Below are 23730 nucleotides of genomic sequence, written 5' to 3' on the forward strand. Positions count from 1 at the left end.
ACCATATATGCTTAGGTTTATTCCGGCAGCATTAATTTAACCACTCTCTTGTGGGCCCAGAGCATTTGACTGCTTACAAAACATTTACACATCCATTATTTCATTTACTTCTATTATAACTCTGAGGTAGGCAGAACAGTTTTTGTACAGATGTGGAAACTAAGGCCCAGAGAAGGGAAGAAAGTTGCCCAAGGTCACACAGTGAGGCAATGGTAGAGCCAGAACTAGAACCCATGAGGCTTCTTGTCTAAGACAGGGCTTTCACAGGATACCATGTTCTGCCTCATATGTGAGTGGGAGCACTGGGGAAGACGGGGGCAAGCCCTGACTTCATTTCATAGGCCTGGGCAGTGGATATACAGGGCTCTCTCTTACTGAGAATGGTGGCAGCCCTTTAGTTGTCAGAGGCCCCAGCCCTTATCCCCATGATAGAATGGGCACTCAGGAGTAATGCAGCAAGCAAGGAACAGTGGCGGTCCCAGGCACTGAGGATAGGCTAAAGGGTTTGGGGCAAGTCCAAAGTGAGGGTCTGGACATATGGGAGGAGCAGAGCTCTCCCTCTCCCTGCTCTATTTTTTTGGTTATTTCCAAACTCTAAAGGGGTTTCATTGCTCTCCTAGCCTCAGGGAACCCTGCTCTTCCATGTTCAAGCCATCTTCTTGATGAAGATGTAAGACGAACAACCATCTGTTTCATCCTGGTACCTTCTGAGTTACAGTCACAGTCGACATTGGCTTCCAGAAACTAGTCTACTTGCTAGCTCCTACTTTGCCAGTCTCCTCCCAGTAGAGGTTGCCTCCTCCCAGTAGAAAAGTGGAGCCTGGGCTGATGGCAAGGTCTGCTCAAGTGACTCATCCAATGCCTTCACCTGCAGTTCCTTCACCTCCTTGACTCTCACAACATCATCTACCCTCCATTTTACCACCTGCTCCCTTGGCTTCACCTGGAAATGCTGGTCCTCCTTTCTAGCTAGAATTGCCTGTTTCCAGAAGTTACATTCCTGGAAACTTATGGTTTGACCCCACAGAATCTCCCATTCTTTCACACAACAAATATTTACTGAGATCTACTCTGTGCCAGGCTCTGTGTTTTAAGGACTATGTTATCTCCTACCTTCTCTTCATTTGTTTCCCTCCCCTGTCTTCACTTCCTTCCCTGTCTATCTTTGACCCTGTGTTCATCAAATCACTTCAATCTCTCATCCAGTAACACACAAACTTTGGATCAAGCCATTGTACTCTCCTAAGCCTGGACTGATGAACACTATAGAAGAAATAATAATAACAAAAAGGTCTTTATCAACTTTCCCATTCTCTACAGTAACTATTTCAAACTTTGTCCAATAATAGCAAGTTTCCTTGAACCTCCCCAGTTACTGCTTTTCCTCTCACTTTGGGGACTTTGCCTTCCACTTCCCAGAGCAGGTAGAGGTCATTAGATGTGATATCATCAACTTTCCATAACAACACATTCTATGGCATCCACACATCCTTCCCTCTTGTCTTAGTCTTTCCTCCCAGCCAAGGCCCACTCATCTGTAGGGGCTCTGGTTCCCATCCCCAACCACATCCAGGGCCTCCCACCCATCAATTATCCTGTTTCCTATATCTTCACCTTGATTGGTTTTCCCCCTCAGCATATAAACAAGCTCATATCTTTCCATCTTGTAAAAACAACCTGAACCCAAGAACCCCCTCTACCTACTATCTCTTTGCAGACAAACTTCTAGAGCAAGGAAGCTGCATACATTCTCCCTTTCCTTGCAGACCAAATTCTTGACACTCCACTGCAGTCTGGCATACACCCTCATGTCTGCTCCAAACTGGCCTTGCCCACATCACCAGTGACTACTCAGATCCATATCCAATAGCACCTTTTCTACTTTTATCTTGCTGTGCTTCTGGGCAGCATATGACACATACACTCTTGGTAATATTACCTTTTATAAAACCCCTGTGTCTCCCCTGGCTTCTGGGAGAGTCAGCTCTCCTGGTTCTGGTCTCACCTTGCCAATCCCTCCCTCTCAGAGTTCTGAAAGCTCCTATTCCTTACTCTTCTCTTTCTCTCACACCCTTCATCACCAAGTCTGGCCAGTTCTATTTTCCAAATACATCTAGAACTCAACTACTTCTCACTGCCTCTAGTGCCTCTACCCTCCTCTCACCTGGATCACTGTAGGGGCCTCTGTCCTGATCTCACTGCTTCCTCCTTCCTTGCTGCTACAGCTCCCTAGACATTTCACTAAGACCATGCCAACTCCTCAGCTCAAAATCTGCAAAGTTTAAAGTCTTTAAAATAATGCAAAAAGTCATATGCCATCTGCCTCCCATGTTCTCTCTGACCCCCTCTCCCACCACTTTTCTCCACAATCACTCTACTCTAGCTATACTGCCTGCCTTGTTTTTCCTCTAATATTCCAGCATGTTCCCACCTCTGGATCTTTGTACTTGTTGTTCTTTCCGCCTGGGATGCTTCTCCTCCAGATAGTCTCATAGTTTGCTCCCTCAGTTCCCTCAGATCTTTGTTTGACTTTCACCTTTTCAGTGAGGCCTACCCCAACTGCCCTGTTTAAAGCAGCACCCTCCCACCAATACTCCTTCTACCCCTTTCCTGCTCTATTTTTCTTCATAACATTTATTGCCATCTGACATACTATATACTTTACTTATGTATTTTGTTCATTGTCAGCCCTCATGGAGCTTTCATTATAATGATGGGAAATAGAAAGTTAAAAAGTGACAACAAAAACAAATAAATAACAATAAAAATAATATACCAGAAAGTGGTAAATGCTATGGGTAAGAAAAAGAGGCCAATTAAGGGATTGGAGAGTAAAGGGGTTAGGAATGGGGATTGCTATTTTATATTCAAGTATCCAGGGAAGGTTTCACTAATAAGGTGACATTTGAGAGACATTTGAAGGAAATGAGGCACAAACTATGTCAGAGCCCCCAGAGCATCTGGCTTTGAAGGCCAGGGGAGGTTGAGTGAAGGAGCTCCACAGAACTGGGGGAGACAGAGAATCCATTCTTGGAGGGTGCACACAAGGTCTCATGCACACCAGGACCCAGAGCAAAAGCAGTGACTTCATAGAAGCCTGGGCCAGACCTACCTGTGGGTCTTGGAGTGTCTCCTCGGGAGGCAGGGGTGAGTTATGGTTCACTGTGGGGACAAGAAAACTGGAGGCAGGGGTACCAGGGTATATTCATCAGTGTGAGTTCTCCTGGAGGTTGCCATTTGGCACTAAAACCTGGCCCCACCCAACAGCCTGTTGGTTCCAGCCCTGGGATGCCAGAGGCCAAAAAACCAATAGGGTGGGAACACAGCCCCACCCATCAGCAGACAGGCTGGCTAAAGACTTTCCAAGCCCAAAGCTGACTCTAGACATGCCCCTCGACACAGCCCTGCCCACTAGAGGGCCAAGGACCAACTCCACACACCAGTGGGCAGGCATCAGCCAATCCTGCCAAGAAGTCTGCACAAACATCTAGACCAGCCTCACCCACCAGAGGCAAACACAAGAAGCAAGAAAGCTACTATCCAGGACACTGCAGAACTGAATCCGCAAATACAGATTAGAACTTGCTCTGGGACCAGTTGTTTCCTGGCCCATGGGTGACAAGAGGGGAGTGTACTGTTGGGATACATAGGACATACTCTACAAAGGGCCACTTCTCTAGGGTCGAGAAACATAACTAACCTTCCACACATAAAAATACAAAAATAAATCGAGACAAAATGAGATGGCAGAGGATGGGATAAAACCCCAGAAGAATAACTAACATGGAGTTACGCAATATGCCCAAGAAAGAGTTCAGAGTAATGACCATAAAGATGATCCAATAACTCGGGAAAAGAATGGATGCACAGAGTGATAAGTTACAATAAAATTTTCACAAAGAGTTAGAAAATATAAAGAACAACCAAACAAAGTTGAAGAATACAATAACTGAAATGAAAAACAAACTAGAAGAAATCAATAGCAGAATAAATGACGCAGAAGAATGGATAAGTGAGCTGGAAGACAGAGTGGTGGAAATCACTGCTATGAAATAGAAGAAAGAAGAAAGAATGGAAAGAAATGAGGACACTTTAAAAGACCTCTGGGACAATGTCAAATGCACCAACATTTGCATTATAGGCATCCCAGAAGAAGAGAGAGAAAGGGCCTGAGAAGATATCTGAAGAGATGATAGCTGAAAACTTCCCTAACATGGGAAAGGAAACAGTCAACCAAGTTCAGGAAGCACAGAGAGTTCCATATAGGATTAACCCAAGGAGGAACCCACCAAGACACATACTAATCAAATGAACAAAAATTAAAGATAAAGAGAAAATATTAAAAGAAACAAGGGAACAGCTACAAATAACATACAAGGGAATCTCTATGAGGTTATCACCTGATTTTTCAGCAGGAGCACTGCAAGCCAGAAGGGAGTGGCACAATGTATTTAAAGTGATGAAAGGGGAAAACCTAAAACCAAGAATACTCTATGCAGCAAGGCTCTTGTTCAGATTTGACAGAGAAATAAAAAGCTTTGCAGACTAGCAAAAGCTAAAGAATTCAGCTTGACAAGAAATGTTAAATTAACTTCTCTAGGAGGAAAAGAAAAGGGCAAAATTAGAAATAAGAAAATTACAAAATGGGAAAGCTCAATGGTAAAGGCAAACATACAGTAAAAGTAGGAAATCATCCACACACAAATATATCTAAACCAGCAATTGTGAGAGGAGGAGAGTACAAATGCAGGATATTTGAAATGTATTTGAAATTAAGAGATCAGCAACTTAAAACAATCATGAATCTATATAGACTGCTATGACAAAACCTCAGAAACCTATAACCAAAACTCTACAATGGATATACACACAAAAAAGAAAAAGGAATGCAAATGCAACACTAAAGATAGTCAACAAATCATAAGAGAGGAGAACAAAAGAAGAAAGGAAGAAAAAAGACTTACAAAAAAATCCAGAACAATGGACACAATGGCAGTAAGAACATACATATTGATAATTACCTTAAATGTAAATGGATTAAATGCTCCAACAAATGACATAGACTGGCTGAATGGATACAAAAACAAGACCCATATATATGCTGACTACAAGAGACCCACTTCAGATCTAGAGACATATACAGACTGAAAATGAGGGGACAGAAAAAGGTATTCCATGCAAATAGAAATCAAAAGAAAGCTGGAGTAGCAGTTCTCATATCAGACAAAACAGACTTTAAAATAAAACTGTGGGCTTCCCTGGTGGTGCAATGGTTGAGAGTCTGCCTGCCGATGCAGAGGACACGGATTCATGCCCCGGTCTGGGAAGATCCCACATGCTGCGGAGCGGCTGGGCCCGTGAGCCATGGCTGCTGAGCCTGCACGTCTGGAGCCTGTGCTCGGCAATGGGAGAGGCCATGACAGTGAGAGGCCCGCGTACCACAAAATAAATAAATAAATAAATAAAGACTGTTACAAGAGACAAGGAAGGATAGTACATAATGATCAAGGAATCAACCTAAAAAGAAGATATAACAATTGTAAATATATATGCACCAAATATAGGAGCATACCATATATAAGGCAAATTCTAACAGCCATAAAAGGTGAAATCAACAGTAACACAATAATATTGGGGGACTTTAACACCCCACCTACATCAATGGACAGATATTTCAGACAGAAAATCAATAAGGAAACACAGGCCTTAAATGACATATTAGACCATATTGACTTAATTGATATTTATAGAGCATTCCATACAAAAGCAGCAGAATACACCTTCTAATAAAGTACACATGGATTCTCCAGGATAGATCACATGCTGACCCACAAAGCAAGGCTCAGTAAATTTAAGAAAATTGAAATCATATGAAGAAACTTTCTCAACCACAACACTATGAGATTAGAAATCAACTACATGAGAAAAACTGCAAAAGACACAAAACATGTGGAGGCTAAACAATATGCTACTAAATAACCAATGGATCACTGAAGAAATCAAAGAATAATAATAAAAAAATACCTAGAGACAAATGAAAACAAAAGCACAATGATCCAAAACCTACAGGATACAACAAAAGCAGTTCTAAGAGGGAAGTTTATAGTGATACGAGCTTACATCAAGAAACAAAAAAATCTCAAATACACGACATAACCTTACACCTAAAGCAACTAGAGAAAGAAGAACAAACAAAACCGAAAGTTAGTAGATGGATAATCATAAATAGCAGAGCAAAAATAAATGAAATAGAGATGAAGAATACAATAGCAAAGATCAATGAAACTAAAAGCTGTTTCTTTGAGAAGATAGACAAAATTGATAAACCATTAGCCAGACTCATCAAGAAAAAAAGGGATAGGGCTCAAATCAATAAAATTAGAAATGAAAAAGGAGAAGTTACAAACAACACCACATATATACAAAGGACCATAAAAAAACTATTACAGGCAGCTATATGCCAATTAATTGTACAACCTAGAAGAAATGGACAAATTCTTAGAAAGGTATAATCTTCTAAGACTGAACCAGGAAGAAACAGAAAATATGAACAGAATGATTACAAGTACTGAAATTGAATCTATATTTTAAAACTCCCAATAAACAAAACACCAGGACCAGATGACTTCACAGGCAAATTCTACCAAACATCTAGAGAAGAGTTAACACCTATCCTTCTGAAACTGTTCCAAAAAATTGTAGGGGAAGGAACACTTCCAAACTCATTCTATGGAGCCACCATCACCCTGACACCAAAACCAGACAAAGATACCACAGGAAAAAAAGATTACAGGCCAATATCATTGATGAACACAGATGCAAAAATCCCCACAAAATACTAGCAAACCAAATGCAGTAATCCATTAAAAGGATCATACACCATGATCAACTGGGATTTATACCAGAGATGCAAGGAAATTTCAATATCCACAAATCAATCAGTGTGATACACCACACTAACAAACTGAAGAATAAAAACCATATGATCATGTCAAAAGATGCAGGAAAAGCTTTTGATAAAATTAAACATCAATTTATGATAAAAACGCTCCAAAAAGTGGTCATAGAGGGAATGTATCTAAACATAATGAAGGTCATATATAACAAACCCACAGCTAACACCACACTCAATGTTGAAAAATTGAAAACATTTCCTCTAAGATCAGGAACAAGACAAGTATTTCCACTATCATCACTTTTATTCAACATAGTTCCAGAAGTCTTAGCCATGGCAATTAGAGAAGAAAAAGAAATAAAAGGAATCCAAATTGGAAAAGATGAAGTAAAACTGTCACTGTTTTCAGATGACATTACACATAGAAAATCCGAAAGAGGCTACCAGAAAACTACTAGAGTTCATCGATGAATTTCATAAAGTTTCAGGATACAAAATTAATACACAGAAATCTGATGCATTTCTATACACTCACAATGAAAGATCAGAAAGAGAAATTAAGGAAACACTCCCATTTACCATTGCATCAAAAAGAATAAAATACCTAGGAATAAACCAACCTAAGGAGGCACAAGAACTACACTACAAAAACTATAAGATGCTGATGAAAGAAATCGAAGATTACTCAAACAGATGGAAAGATATACCATGTTCTTATATTGGAAGAATCAATATTGTTAAAATGACTATACTACCCAATGCGATCTACAGATTCAAAGCAATCCCTATCAAATTACCAATGGCATTTTTCACAGAACTAGCATAAAATACTTTTTTAAATTCGTATGGAAACACAGAAGACCCCAAATAACAAAGCATTCTTGAGAAAGAAAAAGGGAGCTGGAGGAATCGGGTTCCCTGACTTCAGACTATACTACAAAGCTACCGTAATCAATACAGTATGGTATTGGCACAAAAAACAGAAATATAGATCAATGTCACAGGATAGAAATCCCAGAAATAAACCCATGTGCCAAGGTCAATTAATCTATGACAAAGGAGGCAAGAATGCACAATGGAGAAAAGACAGTCTCTTCAATAAGTGGTGCTGGGAAAACTGTACAGTTACATGTAAGAGAATGAAATTAGAGCATTCTCTAACACCGTACACAAAAATAAACTCATAATGGATTAAAGACCTAAATGTAAGACTGTATGCTGTAAAACTCTTAGAGGAAAATATAGGCAGAATACTCTTTGACATAAATCATGGCAATATCTTTTTGGATCTGTCTCCTAGAGTAATGGAAATAAAAACAAAAATAAGCAAATGGGACTAATTAAACTTAAAAGGTTTTGCACAGCATAGGAAACCATAAACAAAACCAAAAGACAACCTACAGAATGGGAGAAAATATTTGAAAATCATTCAACCGACAAGAGTTTAACCTCCAAAATATACAAACAGTTCATGTAGCTCTATATCAAAAAAACAAACAACCCAATCAAAAAATGGGCAGAAGATCTAAATAGACATTTCTCCAAGGAAGACACACAGATGGCCAAAAGGCACATGAAAATATGCTCAACATCACTAATTATTAGAGAAATGACTACAGTGAGGTATCACCTCACACCCGTCAGAATGGCCATCATCAAAAAGTCTACAAACAATAAATGCTGGAGAGGGTGTGGAGAAAAGGGAACTCTCCTACACTGGTGATGGTAATGTGAATTGGTGCAACCATTATGGAGAAGAGTATGGAGGTTCCTTAAAAAAAAAAAAAATAACTACCATGTGATACAGCAATCCCACACCTGGCATACATCCAGAGAAAACCATAATTCGAAAAGATACATGTAGTCCAATGTTCATTGCAGCACTATTTACAATAGCCAAGGCATGGAAGCAACCTAAATGTCCATCAAAAGATGAATGGATAAAGAAGATGTGGTATATTTATATAATGGAATATTACTCAGCCATATAAAAGAATGAAGTAATGCCATTTGCAACAATACAGATGGACCTAGAGATTATCATACTAAGTGAAATAAGCCAGACAGAGAAAGACTAATATCATATGATATCGCTTATATGTGGAACCTTAAAAAAAATAAAGATACAGATGAACTTATATACAAAACCGAAACAGATCTACAGACATAGAAAACAAACTTATAGTTACCTAAGGAGAAAGTTGGGGGGAGGGATAAATTAGGAGTTTGGGATTAACTACTATATATAAAATAGATAACCATCAAGGACCTACTGTATAGCACAGGGACCTAGAGTCAGCATTTTGCAATAATCTATAAGGGAAAAGAAGCTGGGAAAAAAAAGATATATATGTTGTATAACTGAATCACTTTGCTAAACACCTGAAACTAACCCAACATTGTATATCAAGTATATTTCAATAAAATAAGCAAGTTTAAAAAAATCTCTGTATAAAGAGTCACAGGCTCTTGTGTGTTTATATGAAAAAATGGTTTCAAAATTAGTTCTATAACTTTGAAGAGCTGTACACTGAATCAGAAGTAGACCAACAATAATAATACAGTAGCAGCAGCTAACATTTATTGAGAGTTTTTGTATGTATCAGGCTCTGTACTGAGTACTTACGTGTAATACTCATTTAATTCTTACCACAACTCTGTGACATGGGCACTCCTATTATTACTTTTTTTCAGAAGAGAAAACTGAAACTCAGAGAGGGGAATTAACCTGCCCAGTTCACACTGCTCCAAAGTGGTATGGCCAGCATCCCAGCCCAGGCAGTCTGGTAGCAGTGCCACTACACTATTTAGCTTGCTTCCATGGGAAGGACAAACTTAGCTAGCTGAGCCTCAATTTAGCCAGACAGCCATGGTCTTTTACACTTTCATTCCAGACCTATCTTTCCAGCCCAGTTTCCAGCTCTTCCTCTCTCTATATACAAATACTCAGCCCCAGATGTCCAGAATCCTAGCTTTTGCTTAACCCACCATACTCTCTCAGACTGATGGGCTTTGTATTGGGCAGGAATCCTTTCCCTACTTTTCTGACTTGACATAATCCTCAAGGCCATCCTCCATGGAACTTTTCTCTGATGCCCTTCCCTACCCTGGAGGGAAGGAACCTCTTCATCTGCAATGCTCCAGATCACCTTTGCCAGACGTCTAGCTTTCAGCTCCTCTCAGAACTCCATCGCCAGAGTCCCCTTTCTCCCAGAATGTTACCACTGTACTCACTCCTCCCAATGCCTATCACCAGGCCTGGCATAGAGGAGGTGCCCATGGAACATTTGGTGAAGAAAGAAATGAGCAGTGTAGTCATGTGAATCAGTCTGTCTACCTGAGTTTATAGAGTTGCCTCCACACAGCCTGCACATCTGTTCTCATGGGCTTTTCACCACAGAAACAAGGTATTAAGCAGCAGAGTGATTATCTCCACTTTGTAGGTGAATAAACTTAAGACGAGAAAGTATTCTTGCTCCCCACCACCAGCCCCTGTAGTGACCAAACAAGTTGATCACGTATCACTCAGCATGTGTAATGGGGGCCTGGAGGGTACCCTCTTCAAGAAGGCAGTTTGAGGTGCAAGTTTATGCCCATACTTGGTCTTGCCATACATTGTCCCTGGGGAGGAGTGGGCTATACAAACAAGGAGCTGTGCCACCCCCCCCAATATCCCTCCTACCTTAATGTGTACATACACAATCTCTACCTGAGACTTAGAAATATCAGGACCAAGAAGAAGGGCACCCAGCTGAGACCTCTTTAGCATGTCAAAGACTACTTTCATTTTCATCAATCCCTATTTATTTTGGGCCCAGCCCAACATCAAATATCTATCAGTCCCAAATCTGACTGGTGTGGCAGAATGTTTGGTAGCTGGACAGAGGATATGGAGGACTAGCTCCTGTGACAGGAGCCGTGCAACAGTGCCCCCTCACCTCAGGGTTATTTCAAGCCCACCACTTGACTACTTTGTACGTCTCTTCTCCCTGTTACCACATCTGAGACTGTCCTGGCCCTGTGTTTACCTGGGCTCCAGATTTGGAAACTGTCTTCTCCAAATTGTAATCTTTGGTCTACTCCAGTGAATCAAGGTTCTGGGTGAAAAGGGAACAGATGGCAGGCAACCAGAGGCACGAGGCAGTGAGAAAGCCTATGAAGGAGGTGCTGGGAAAAAAAAAAAGACACCTCCAAATCAGGTCCAATAAATGAGAATCAGGACTTTGCAAAGCAGGAAAGCACAGCACCAGGTAAACATTATAGTCCAGCCATTCTGATGGGGAAACTGAGGCTAGGGAGAAGAAGGCACTTGCCCAACAAAGTTGCACAATGAGTTAGCCACAGCCCCCTCCTCCCTGACATTTATTTGGACCTAGGACTAGGAGAGGAGGTCTGATGTTCAAATACTGATTTTTGTTGGCTATGTATAGAATGTCATGGAAAGTCACATAATATTATAAAAAGAATTGAGTTGAACTGTCCGAGTTGGAAGACATCAATGAGCTTGAACAGTCTTACTCCCTCCTTGTGGAGATGGGGTAATGGACTGGCCCAGAGAAGAAAACGGACTGGCCAAGGTCATACAGCAACTCTGAGGCAGAGTAGGAGCCAGATCCCAGCTCTAGCAGCCATGTCACTTCCTGTGCCCCACACATGCAGGGGCAGCAGTCCTCCTCTTACTAGTTTAGCAGCTGGATCTTTTCAAGGCAGACAGGACCCAATAGAGCAGCAGAGAACACTCCTCCTGCAATGCAAAAATGGCAAGCATTGTTCTCTAACCCCTCCCCTCTCCTCAACTTTACCACCTCCACCCCCAACCCCCTGCTTTTTAGACTTTCACAGCGTTTTAGGGCTGGGCCTTCTGGATATTCTTGAGCTAGTGGTAGAACTGGATTCTTTGTTTCCTCTGCTCACCTGACCCTGGCAGCCACCAATGCCACTTAATGCCCTCAGGCTAGTTAGAGACCACCGAAGTTCAAGGCTGGCCCCCTGCCACATCTGACACATCAGCGGCAAAGCTAGTACAGGCCTCCTCACTCCACCTTCAACTTTGACCTCCAGTCTGGGCCCAGACAAGATTTTTCTCTAAATATCCATATTTTTCAGGGACAGGAAACTGCACAAAGCCTAGCTCACCATTAAAAGGTTGAGGAGGCCACTAGAGACTTTGGGGATCCCCTCAAGTTCCGTAAAAGTTGGGAAATTTGGGTGAGGGTCAATCACGAAAACAGGTCTTTACAGAGAAAAGTGAAAGCAGCCCTGGACTGGGAGCCTGGGTTCTGAACTCCAAATCTGCCCCAGTCGCTGGCAGGGTAGGTGACCTTGGGGAAGCACTTTCTCTTCTCTGGGCAGCAGCAGGCCCTTCAGTAACTGGTGGAAGCTGGACTCTATGGTCTCTTAAGGCTCCAGCGTGCCAAAGAGGCGGAGGAAGCTGGGACGCGGGCGCTGCAATTCGCTTTCCTGGCAGGTGAGTCCCTCGGCGCGGCCCAGGGGCGCGTGCCCCGGGGCCCTGTTTCTATGCCTAAGGATGGGCCCGGCAAGGTGCCAAGGGGCTTTGTAGTCCCCAACCTCTCCGCCCCCGCCTCTCCCCGCCGGCCTCCTGCTCTGGAATAAACTGCCGGGTGGCGGCCAGGGCGCCGCAGCGCTATTGCACCGCGGCCACGGAAATGGGAACGCATGCAAAATCGAAACCGAGCTCCAAGGCTCCAGCGAGCCCCATCCGGGCGGGACCGGCCCCTAGAGCTTGCGGTGTCGCCAAGCAGCGACCAGCCCGGCGTGGAGGGGGGAGTGGGGAGTCCCAGCGAGGGGCTCTGCAGCCTCTACGTCCCCTGCCAACACCACGCCCGCGCTTATTTGCATTTAAAGAGAAACGCACCAAGGAAAACAGTGGGCGAGTCGGGAAACGCCTTCTCACCGTGGCGATTGGGCCATACGCCTGCCAATCAGGACGCCGATGCCCCACCCTGTGGCTGTGGAGTCCGGGGGGAAGGGTATGGGGGAGCTGCCCAGAGCTTGGGGTAGGGGAGCCGGTGCAGGAGGTGACTGGAGCTGCGGCGGCGGCAGGGGTGGCTGTGGCGACACTCTCAGCCGTGGCAGCCAAGGTTCCAGCCCCGGCCAGGGAGGCGCAAAAGACAATAAGCGGGCTGGAAACCGGACCGGGCCGGGTAAGCATTGCGCGCGGCCAGGAGCCTCCGCCTGCCCGCCGTCCAATGCAGTCTCGCGTGCTCCGCTCTGGCCGCCTGGAGAGGAGCTCTAAGGGCTGGGCTGGTCGGCATCCGGACCGCTCTGCGCTCCCCTTTGAAACCCGCTTTGAGGACTGTCCGGTGAGGGCCAGAGCAGTGTCCCCTGGGCGCAGGCGACCGCGGCTAGAGGCGGAGAAGAGGTGGGCAGGCCGGCGGGCTATCCTGGGCCATGCCTTGGGGCTCTCGGGGGAGGCGGGGATGGGGCCCGCACGTGCTGCCCTGCGGTCTCGGGAGGGGAGCAGCCAACCAGCACTCCCAGCGGTGCATTTGTAGGCCAGGAGCTTTACAGCTTTGTTGTAGCACATTAGCTGGAACAGCTGTGTTACGCGGGTATTGCTCACCCCAGCGGCTCGTCTGCCGCCCCTCCCCTCCCCTCCCCTCCCCTCCCCTCCCCTCCCCTCCCCTCCCCTCCCCTCCCCTCCCCTCCCCTCCCCTCCCCTCCCCTCCCCTCCCCTCCGCATCTCCTGCCTCTCCCTGTCCTCTAGGGACGAAGCCAGCGCGCTAGGCTGGGCCCGACGGGTACTTACTTTGGCGTGGATTGGGGTATCTACATTGTCTGCCTCCTCCCTGGGGGAACTCAGTTGGGCCTGTGGTCTGCTCACTTCCCTTTGGAACGTCGGCCTTGAGGCCCCAACAGCCGCGCCCCCTGCTCCTGGGCCTCCAGGCGCATCTGGCGCCCCCCCCGCCCCCCGCCTCCGCGGGCAGGCGGGCTGGCAACCCGGCTCTCGCTGTACCTTGCGTTAGTGCAGCAGCTCAAGCTAGTCCTTGGGTTAGAGCTGCAAGGCCGCTTTGTGTCCCCCACCTACCCCGCCCCCCGCCCCTCGCCTCCTCTCCCCTTGGAGGGCACTGGCCGCGTTTTTCTCTCCAGTCAACGGTTTAAAAATAGCGATAAGCATGGTGGGGTGTGTGTGTGTATGTGGGGGGGAGGGTGTTCTGTGCCAGAGGCCGAGGGAGCAATTATTGTAGTAGGGAACGAACCGTTTGGGTGTGTGTGAGAGAGCTAGAGAGGCAGCCAAACCCTCCAACTTCGCAGTTACTTAAAATACCCAGGCTGCCAGGCTGCTGTCATTGTCTGCTGCAGACACCTTTGACACTGGTGACCGCTGGACTTTGCCTAGGCTTTCCGGTGGTGAGGGTTTGTGCCCTCCAGGCGCGCCACAGCCCAGGCGGCAGCTGGACTGGCTCCGCAGAGCCGGCCTCGGTTTGGCCAGACTTGTCTTGGCACGGGCCGCGGGGTCAAGGTGAGCCTTTGCCCCTCACACACTAACATCTCCCTCTGCAGCTTTGCCTGCCTGCTGCATTCATCTGGGCTGGGTGGAGGGTGCTGCGCTGTTGGACTCTGCACCCCACCCCTTGGGGATTCCAGCAGAGCCCCCTCCCCGAGTGCAGCTCCGCTCATTCGGCCCCATCCACCGCTGTGTGCCTCTGGCAATAGACTCTAGGCCTTTCTGAGGAACAAGAGGGAGGGAGCTACCTAGGGGCTTGAAAGGCTCTTCTTGGACATTTGACCCACCTCTGAGGGTGGAGAACTCTGTGGGCTGCAGGGCCCAGGCAAAGCCTAGGCACCTTTGAGAGGAGACAGTGAGATCCAATAAATCACTCACTTAAGGGAAGGCTAGCTGGGGACCTTTGTGACACTAGCCAGGACTGCAGATACTACACTACAGTCACCTCCTCTCACTTTGACCAAGCACCAGTACAGTCCCCCTACTTGCAGCTGCGCATCCCCGGCCCAGAGCTGGACATGTCCTCTGCACTGCCTCAAACCAACAGCCATCTAACATACCTGCCCTATATAACTCCCTCCCCACACCCAAACCCACTCACCCTGCACTGTCCAAATTCTCTTCCCTCTCAGCTCTGGGCCTATCTCCTTAGTGCCTTTCCTGCCTGTCTCTTGCAGTCCATGATGACCTCTTCTTTCTCAGAACTCAGAACTCCTCCAGGCTGCCTGCATCCCTTGGGCATTTTGGGGCTTAAATTATAATAGGAGACAAATAATAATTGAGTTTCCCTGCCTCTACTTTGTCTCCCTGATATCATGGATGTTTGGGTTCTTTTGGAACCTCTCAGGGGGGTAAAGGAAACCTGGATCTCAGCCACAATCCCCTCAAAGCCTAGCAATGCATAGCAGTTAATGAATGCTCCGGAAGGACTTGCCATCTGTAAAGCTTTGGAGACCTTTACCTCTCCACTGGCACTTGTCCTGGTTCATATGAAAATGATTAGAAAAATGATACTGAAGGCTCAGATATTTATTGAGTATACTTAATGAAGATTGAGAAGGGGGTGGGTTACATCTAAAATTAAAAGTAAATAAATCATGATGTCTCCCTTCAATAAGCTCAGGACCTGGACTGCCCAGTCCCCAGACTACACTACCTTTGGTTGCTGATTCATGAGTCTAGAGGCAAACTACTATGGAGAGAGATGAGAGATCTGTATATACAGGGGAATTGTCCTGGGAAGCCTCCAGAAATTAGAGGGGTTTGGTTAGGCAAAGGATAGTGGTATAAGCAAAATTACGAGTAGGAGCGGGTGGCTTGCAAGCAGACTGAGTGCAGTGACAGTCTTTTCTGGTTGATACTGTAAGGTAGAAAGGAGGTTGGGGCCCAGTGGTGGTGGTGTTCCCAAATGCCAGGTTGTGGAATGAGGATCTGATCTTGGGGGAATGGAGGAAGGGGCCATCAAAGAATGGGGAATTGGGAGGTTTTGATATTTTTGGTGTGCAGACATGCCACAATAAAATGGGATTTTAGAAAGGGTTTTAGAATGGGGTCTTAGAAAGGGATAGGAAGAGCACCATAAATTGGGCAGGTAAGAGGCCACCTTTGGATCTGAAAGAACTGGGGGGCAGGCTATCTCTAGAGGGAAACTGTATCTTGTCAGCCTCTCTTTGGCCTTGCAGGGGGTTGGGGGAAAGGAGGGAGCCTGGAGCCTACATACCAACATGGTGGAGGCTAAGTGTCCCTCAGGCCTCTGCTGATCCTTTTTCTCCCAGCTGGACAGGCCTTCACGGAGCACCAGTTTGGACACCTATGTTTACAGATGGGAATCCTGAGGCATTGGAAAGCAGCAGGGACTTGCTTAACGTCACACAGCATTTAGGGAGAGGCTGCTGCCTCCTGTGCAGTGACTCCACTGTATCCCACTGTCTCCAGCAGCCTCCATTCAACACAAATCAGCACAAATTGCATTAACTAACCCCTCATCTTACCTCACCCATTCATCAAGAGTGAAGGGATGCTAAGTTAGCTTGCTAGGAACTCCTCCCCTGGCATGTCTCTTGTGTTTTAGTCTTGGTCTACAGCCTGTCAGGGGCTGAAAGTTTCAGGAAGGGAGGTAATTGAAAGAAGTTGGCAGTCCAGTGATTCTCTCCTAGTATAGTGGAGGTTTTAAAAATTCCTCAAGAACTGTTACATTTACAATCTCTGAACCAGGGGATGAAGGGAATGAGAGAAATAGCAACAAGTCTGGCTTGCTTGTAGAATCAAAGAGGGAGAAGGGCTTCCAGCCCCCTCATTTACAGATGGGCTATAAGAGGGCATGCCCAGTGTTATTTCATCAGTGCCCCTGCCTCAAATCCTGACCTGGCAGATAGACTAGGTGATAAAAGTAAAGCCCTCGGAGGAGGCGTTTCATAGCCTTCCTGTGTCATTCATTCCTGAGTTACCCATCTCATTGCCAGGAAGTTCTTTCTCAGATCTAACCTGAGCCTCTCATGCTATGCTTAAACCAACTGTGTGTGTGTGTGTGTGTTGGGGGGTGGGGTTGAGAGCAGCTGGCCACCATTGCTCTTCTGCTTAACAATTCATTGGAGATTTCATGGGCATTAAACCATCTCTTCCACCTCCAACTTCTGTTCTCTGAATTAAATAATCACAGTCTTTTCACCTCTCCTTGGTCTATTTTTCAAACCTGTGCGTGTGTAAGTATATCGCGAGCAAGGCAGGCAGGGAAACCAGAACCACTGCAGAGGTGCAGGTGCCAGCCGAGTGAAGGTGCATTGCTCCCCTGCACCTCCCCTTTTGGGATTAGGAGATAATATGAACAATGGAGGAAATGGCCCAAGGGAGCTTGGTGGAGTCAGAGGCAGCCATGGTGGTGCTGCAGGGGGTGGGGGTGGGGGAGCTTTGCAACCTTTTGATCTACATTTCTTGCTGCAGAGCGTTCATTGCTCTCATCTCCTACAGGGTTTTTTTTCCCCTTGCTGGGTTTCGAAGCAGATACTAACCCCTCTTCTCTAGCCAGTACTCCTCAGCCCTCCCTTTCGGGGGGCTGCAGCTCCTTCCGGAGAGAGAGGGCTAGGCCCAGACAGTTGTGGTCCCCCTCCTCTCTGTATATGTATGAAATATTCATAGGCTAGGCCTCCTGCATTCAGAAAGAGTAAAATGCTGGGTGGGCTTGTAGGGGGTAGAAGTGAGAGGCATGAGGAGTGAGGCTGGGCCACAGTACACCTCTGTTCTGCAGTGGATCCAACCAGCTAGGCGTCCAGGCCTCCCAGTGAAGCCTAAGATACCCAACATCCCATTCCCTCAACATGCCTCCTGACTCAGCAGCCACTAGAAAACTGGACACAGGACCGCCCTTTCCCCAGCTTCTCATGCATCCTGGGGGAAGCAGATCCCCGGTCCAATCTCCCATTTCTACATGGGAAAACAGAGGCCCAGAACAGGGAAGGGATTTATTTGCCCAAGGTTACATGAGAGCACAAAGCTCCTGCCCCCCAATTCTAGGCTTCTTTCTCTAAGCACACTGATCCTGATTCCCCGCCCCCTCCGCCAAACCTCAGTTTACTTACCTGGTCTCTCACATAGGGTATGGTGCATACAGAGGGGTGGATACATAGGAAAGTCAGGAGTCTCTATTGTTCACTCCACCCAGCTGCTCCTCTGCAGGCTTTCCTCGGCTTCCTTGTCACATCTGTTTCCCTGGGGTTAACTCCTCTCTTGTTCTTCATCTGAACAGGGATGGAAGGAGGTAGTGCCTGTCTTTGATCTCACCCTTGCTGGGTTAGTACTGACATAGTGGAAGCCTTATGATGCAGGCATGACACCTTCCTTGGATACATTCCTCTCTAAGGGGGTTGGGAGCCTGAGAGGGTAGTGGCAAGTAGGTGGCTCCCAGAGCCCCCACCGTTCCAGGCAAGTTGGGTAGGCAGCCTCAGCAGCCTGAGGAGAAAGACAGAGCATCAAGAACATTCACCAGGAAGGCCTGTTTCTAGGGAGAGGCAGTGTCTGGGTGACCACACCTCCCAGACTGGAGAAGCCCCTGTATATTTGAGGCTGAAGCTAAGGGGCAGAGAAATGAGCCTAGGAAACCTGCAAAGGGCATGCAGAGAGCAAGTCTTGAAAGTCAGGCAAAGGGGTTTGGCTTTGATCCTGTAGGCAATGCGGAATATTTGGTAAGTAGAGGAGTGATGTGCTGAAATCAGGATTGTAAGAAAATGAATCTGGCAAGGGTGTGCAGGATGGATGAGATGGAAGTGGGGAGACACGGGGTGGGATTTCAGTGTCATGGCAGGGAGGAACCAGAGGAAACTCTGCTAAGACGCTTTTGTCATCCTCATAGGACCGGGAGGAGTGGGGGGGAATCTGACGAGCTGGAGTGGAGAAGGTAGCTGCAAGAGGCCCCATCACAAGGGCACGTTATTGAACATCTGCTTGGTACATGGCAAATAATCTGTCTTTTACATTTATCATCTCTAATCCTTACTGCAATTCTAGATGGTAGGTAGCATTTTCTTCATTTTATAGATAAGGCGTTTGAGTTTCAGAAAGGTTAGGCCACTTTCTCATATCCCACAGCCTGAAAGAGATGAAGCTGGCATTTTAGTTCTGGGCTGACAAACTCCAGCTAAATTAGAATTCAGTTGAACCAACGTTGTTTGAGCTCCTGCTCTGTGCTAGATATGGTGACTACTGTATAAGATGAAGGAGGGTGCATTGAGAGAAATGAAAAGGCAGACTGAGGCCTGCCAGAATGAATTGCCCAAGGCTGAGTATGTTAATTCATTTAACAGACTAGTGGTGGGGGAATAGGAGCAGGGGCTAGAGGGCCCAGTTTGGGGTCTGTGCTGCATCTAGAGTTGGTGGGATGCCCCCTTGAGAAGAGGTGCCCCTCAGGAAGCCTGCACATTAGGAGAGGAGTGGTTTCAGGGATAGCTTGGGTGGGGCTCTGCCAGCAGCTTTTACAGCTCCACCAAAGAATACCAAGCTAGACAGCCCTTCCTTCAGGTCCTGAAAAAAATGGTTTTGAGAGTAGACTTTGGCTATGGGCTTTAGAAATGGTTGATTCAAATTCCAAATCTCAAAGATCATTTTCCTTAAATAATAGCTCAAATTCTTTGTCCCCGTTTTATCTTTACCTTTATCTTTGTCCCCACTGGCAGGTTTCTGTTTGGACCTTTTTTTTTTGGCCCCTCAAACTTATCTCCCAAGGAAAAGAGGAGTAGAGGAACATATTCCACGGTTTGGGAGTAGTGATGATGGGGTTGCTGATGAGGAGAACAGCCACAGGCTGGGTTGGCAGCTCTTGGATTCTGAAGTCAGCAGGCTTTCTGGAATGTGCTAGGTGGAGCCAAAATAGTGGCAGCCAGTGAGGACTGGAAATGCTTCAGAGAAGGCTCAGCTGGGTTGGGACAGGAGTGTGATGGGAGGGGGAGATGATGGCTCTTGCAGGTGTGAGGGGAACCTGCACAGTCCTTACTCTCAGTCTTCTTCCTTTGATTAGGGGCCAGAATGGTACAGCAGAATGGCATAGAATTGGGACTCAAAGAGGCCTGGAAACTGGTGTGGCTCTGTCATCATCCCACTGTGTGACCTTAGGCAAGTCTTTTCCCAAGCCTAGGCAGTTTCCTTTTCTGTGACAAGGAGTTACCATCCCCTACCAGGCCTGATTAATGGATTTCTGGGAAGGAGAAATGGGGAGTGAGGAAGTAGGGAACACTTTGTAAGCTGGTAAGTACCGTGAGTGGATAAAGGACATCCGTTGATTTGCATTTCCTTTGATGCTGGTACTTTAGCTGAGTTTGAATTGTTGACCTTTCTGGCTTGGGCTAGAGAACCTGGCTACCTGAAATTCCCAGATAATCCAGAGCTGTTAGCCAGTAGCTGATTTGAGGCAACATTTTGAGTTCCTGAATGTCAAAGATTGGCTAAAAGAACAAGTAAAGCCTCCTGTGAGATAACTGTACAGTCACTCTCATTTACCATTTGGGTAAACTGAGGCCCAAGGAGGTTTGGTGACATACCCTTAGAGCACTGGGGAGCACTTTAGTCAACCCTGACTGAGGTAGTTTTGCTGCTAGAAACTGTCCAACTATAGTTTGAATAAAATACATATAAAACTAGTCGCCATGTTTTTGAGCCTCTGTTATATAATGCATTTTATTTGGTACTTTATATACATCGGTTTTGTTCCTTAAAATAGCTTTAAGAGGTAGGCACTTTCAATAGCATCATTTACCAGTTGGGGAAACTGAAAGAACTTGCTGGATTTCCCCCAGGTAGGCAGAGCTGATTACAGTGCAGAACTGGCTGACTCTCAGGGAGTGGGGGGCTGGGCTTCCTGTCCTTACTACTCCTTCCTTAGACCACCCTCCTCCACATACATGAGGGCAGGATGGGCCCAGAGTGGGCTTGCTCCCAGGAAAACTTCTTGGAGGAGGTCTGGGAAACTATGACTGGTTGAGGCCATGCCTCTGGAGCTACTGCGTAAATCCACACACTTCTTCCCTGAACTCAGCCTTCTCTAAGTTGGCTGAGCTGGCCCCAGGAAATAGGGCTGGGAGCAGAATGTTTAAGACTTGGTGGAGCTGTTACCTCCTTATGGAGAAGGATTCCTGGGGCAGGTTTGTGACTGGTCTCCTGCCTGTATTTTGAGAGGAGGGGAGAAGGAAGAAGCTCTGCCCTAGCTCTGCCCTAGCCTTTCACTGGTCCGAGAATGGCCTGAGGCTGGCCTTGGGAGCAGGGATGCCCACAGCCCAATTCTGGCCATGCTAGCAACAGCTGTAGCAAGTGGCCCCTGCCAGGGACCACAGAGTAGCCTTAGAGGGTTCCCTCACCCACCAGTCCACCTGAAACTTAGACAGCCATACAGGTTGAGGAACCTAAGGGTGGAGGGGCTCTGCATTTAGCAGGACCACTTTCTTGGCAGGAACCATGAAGGGAGCCAGCCTCAGCCTGGGGGAGCTGCAGAATCTGTCCCTTTGCTGTCCCCTTCGCCTTCTGCCCCACCTCACTCTCCTGACCAGTGTACTCTGTGGCCCCGAGTAACGGCAGCATAGCCCACTGGGGAAGGACAGCATTGGGACCTGGTGAGGTAGTAAGGTGTATGGAGAAGGGGCCTGGGCCAGAAGTGGCTAGGTGGGGCTGGGCTAGGGGGCTACTAGCTATGGGTGATTCCTGCCACCTCCTGTCCTACTGTCTTGCAGGGGGATACAGGGAAGAGACACTATGAGTGGGGTACATGGCTCTGGGAGGGACAAGGCAGGGAGGTAGGAGACAGCATAGTTTCAAGGCTGGTCCTTGCCAGCAAAGATAACCCTGGGCCTAGTTAGGAGGAAAGCCTGAAGCTGGAGGAAGAGAATTTCATTCCCAGGGATACAACCTTGCCTAGTTCACCCACTCCCACCACATACACAGAGGGCTTTTTAAACTGCCCTTAATGGAGGACTTTGTATAAATCCAGGAACATGTCTTTAAAATCCCCTCACACCTGGCTCTTCCTCAGCATGAGCCAAGGCAGCTAGTCCCTTGGACTTCCTGTAGTGAATGGCTTTCTCAAATGAGTGGCCTTTTACACATGGTCTACTACTTTCTAAGAAACTGGGATCTGACCTGAAATAATGGTAATGCCAACCTTTCTCATTTGCTTTGCACTTTACAGTTTACAAAGTGCTTTTGGTGTCTATTATCCCATCTAACCTCACATTACTGCAGTGGACTGGGGAGATAGAGGGGGTAGATAGAGGAGATATTTTGATCTCCATTTCACAAGCACCCAAGGCTCAGAGGAGTGCCTTGGCCTGGTCAGGGTCCCTTGGCATGGTATGCAACACAGCCCTGTGGCCCATGGCTCCTTCCACAACATACTGCAGATCCCTGTGACAGGGAAGGGGACAATGTAGAGAGCAGTGGGCTGGCCTCTACTCCAATGGAGCACAGAAGCAAGGGCAAGAGAAAGCCCAAAGGGACTACCCTCAAGCCAAGGCATCAAGGTTCTGGAAAGCAGCCCTCTTTGAGATTCAGTCTGCCTAATTCTTCTGTTCACAGGAATTCCAGCTCCAAAACCAGTAGGACAATTAAGCCTTTGATTCACAAGGATGGGTAAGCCCATAAGGTTTTTCACTTAGCCCTTGGTCTTCCTTGATGACTAGTCTTGCCCATCCTTTCCCCTAAATAATTGCTGTTTTTACTCACTCCTGTCTAACAAGGCCCAGATTGAATGCCTCCTTATCAAGGCAGCTTTTCTGAGCCCAGGAGCTATCTTTCTGCCTTTCAAGTTTATCCTGGGATATGATCACAAGGTCTGAAGAATGATACTTCAACACTCTGCTTAAGCAATAATGGGGACTCTTCTCTAAGGCCTGCATCATATTGTGCCTTCAGACTATTATATATAGGTTTTTCTACCTGTTAGCCTAGGGGATCCCCAAAAGCAAGGACTGGGGTTTCCCCTTCTGGCAGCACTGAGCTTAATAACTATCATTTAACCAAATGTTCTGGAGAGGTTCATTTCATGAATTCCACAGAGGGGAGTAGAATTTCACAAATAACTCCATTTATTGCCACCCCATCTCCTCAATGCCCAGCACCATAATGACAACACTGTCAGTAATTTCTGGGCTGAGGTAAAAACATCTGTGCTCTGGAAAATGAGCGATTCAGATAGATGATAGGGCCCTTATTCCCATACGACCCTGGTGCAGAGGACTCTGAGTGTATGTGTGTATGATTGTGTATTTGAGGGGTAGCACTGTCTATTGTGGGCCTATCAGTTACAGGGCTGAGCTGGAACAATGCCATGTTAAAGTATGTCACACAGAATCAAAAAAACAAAAACCTAACTTGAGCAAATGGCAATACAGATCTCTGCAGAGAGGGGATCAGATGAGGTTTTTTTTTTCTCTTATTTTCTGGATAACCAGCCATTATCTTGCTCCTAGTTTAATATTCAGTTCTGCAGAGCCCCTGATGGAAGCCTGGATCACATTGATGATTCAAGTGTCAGGCCAAACAAGGCACAAGGCACAAAGTTAATATTTGCTAGACAAGATCAGGGACTCCAGCAAGGTTCCTCTAATGAGGTCAGAGGTCAGAGGCCAGAGTGTAGCTGCCAGGCTCTCTCCACCTCCAGTGCTGATCCTTAGTTTCACTGCAGGTGAATGTGTGAGTGTTATTACCGTGGCAACCAATCACAGGGCTGATGTGCTGGCTAGCTGCTCTTAGGACAACAGTGTTGCTTGCCTCTCCTTCTCTCTCTCTGGCTCCCAGCAGCTGTTCTGCCTCCCTGCCCTACCCAAGCTCCTTATCTGCTGGTGGCTACCCTACAGAGAGGGGACAGTGGTGAGGGACTTTCCAGGGAAGTGTC

At 46.6% G+C, this 23730-nt stretch overlaps 1 protein-coding gene across 3 annotated transcripts in view; it reads left to right on the forward strand.

Moving 5' to 3' along the window:
- Nucleotides 1-12887: 12887 nt before the first annotated feature.
- The window catches only part of AMER1 (APC membrane recruitment protein 1), a 31629-nt gene continuing 20786 nt past the window's right edge, over nucleotides 12888-23730 (forward strand). For 2 of the 3 annotated variants that reach the window (XR_010939708.1, XM_067722295.1), the window contains exon 1: nucleotides 12888-13059. The gene's annotated coding sequence lies outside the window, so the exon portion shown is untranslated. The other variant, XM_067722296.1, reaches the window with a different exon arrangement.

The sequence above is a fragment of the Pseudorca crassidens genome, chromosome X (genome assembly GCF_039906515.1).
Source record: "Pseudorca crassidens isolate mPseCra1 chromosome X, mPseCra1.hap1, whole genome shotgun sequence".
NCBI lineage: Eukaryota > Metazoa > Chordata > Mammalia > Artiodactyla > Delphinidae > Pseudorca > Pseudorca crassidens.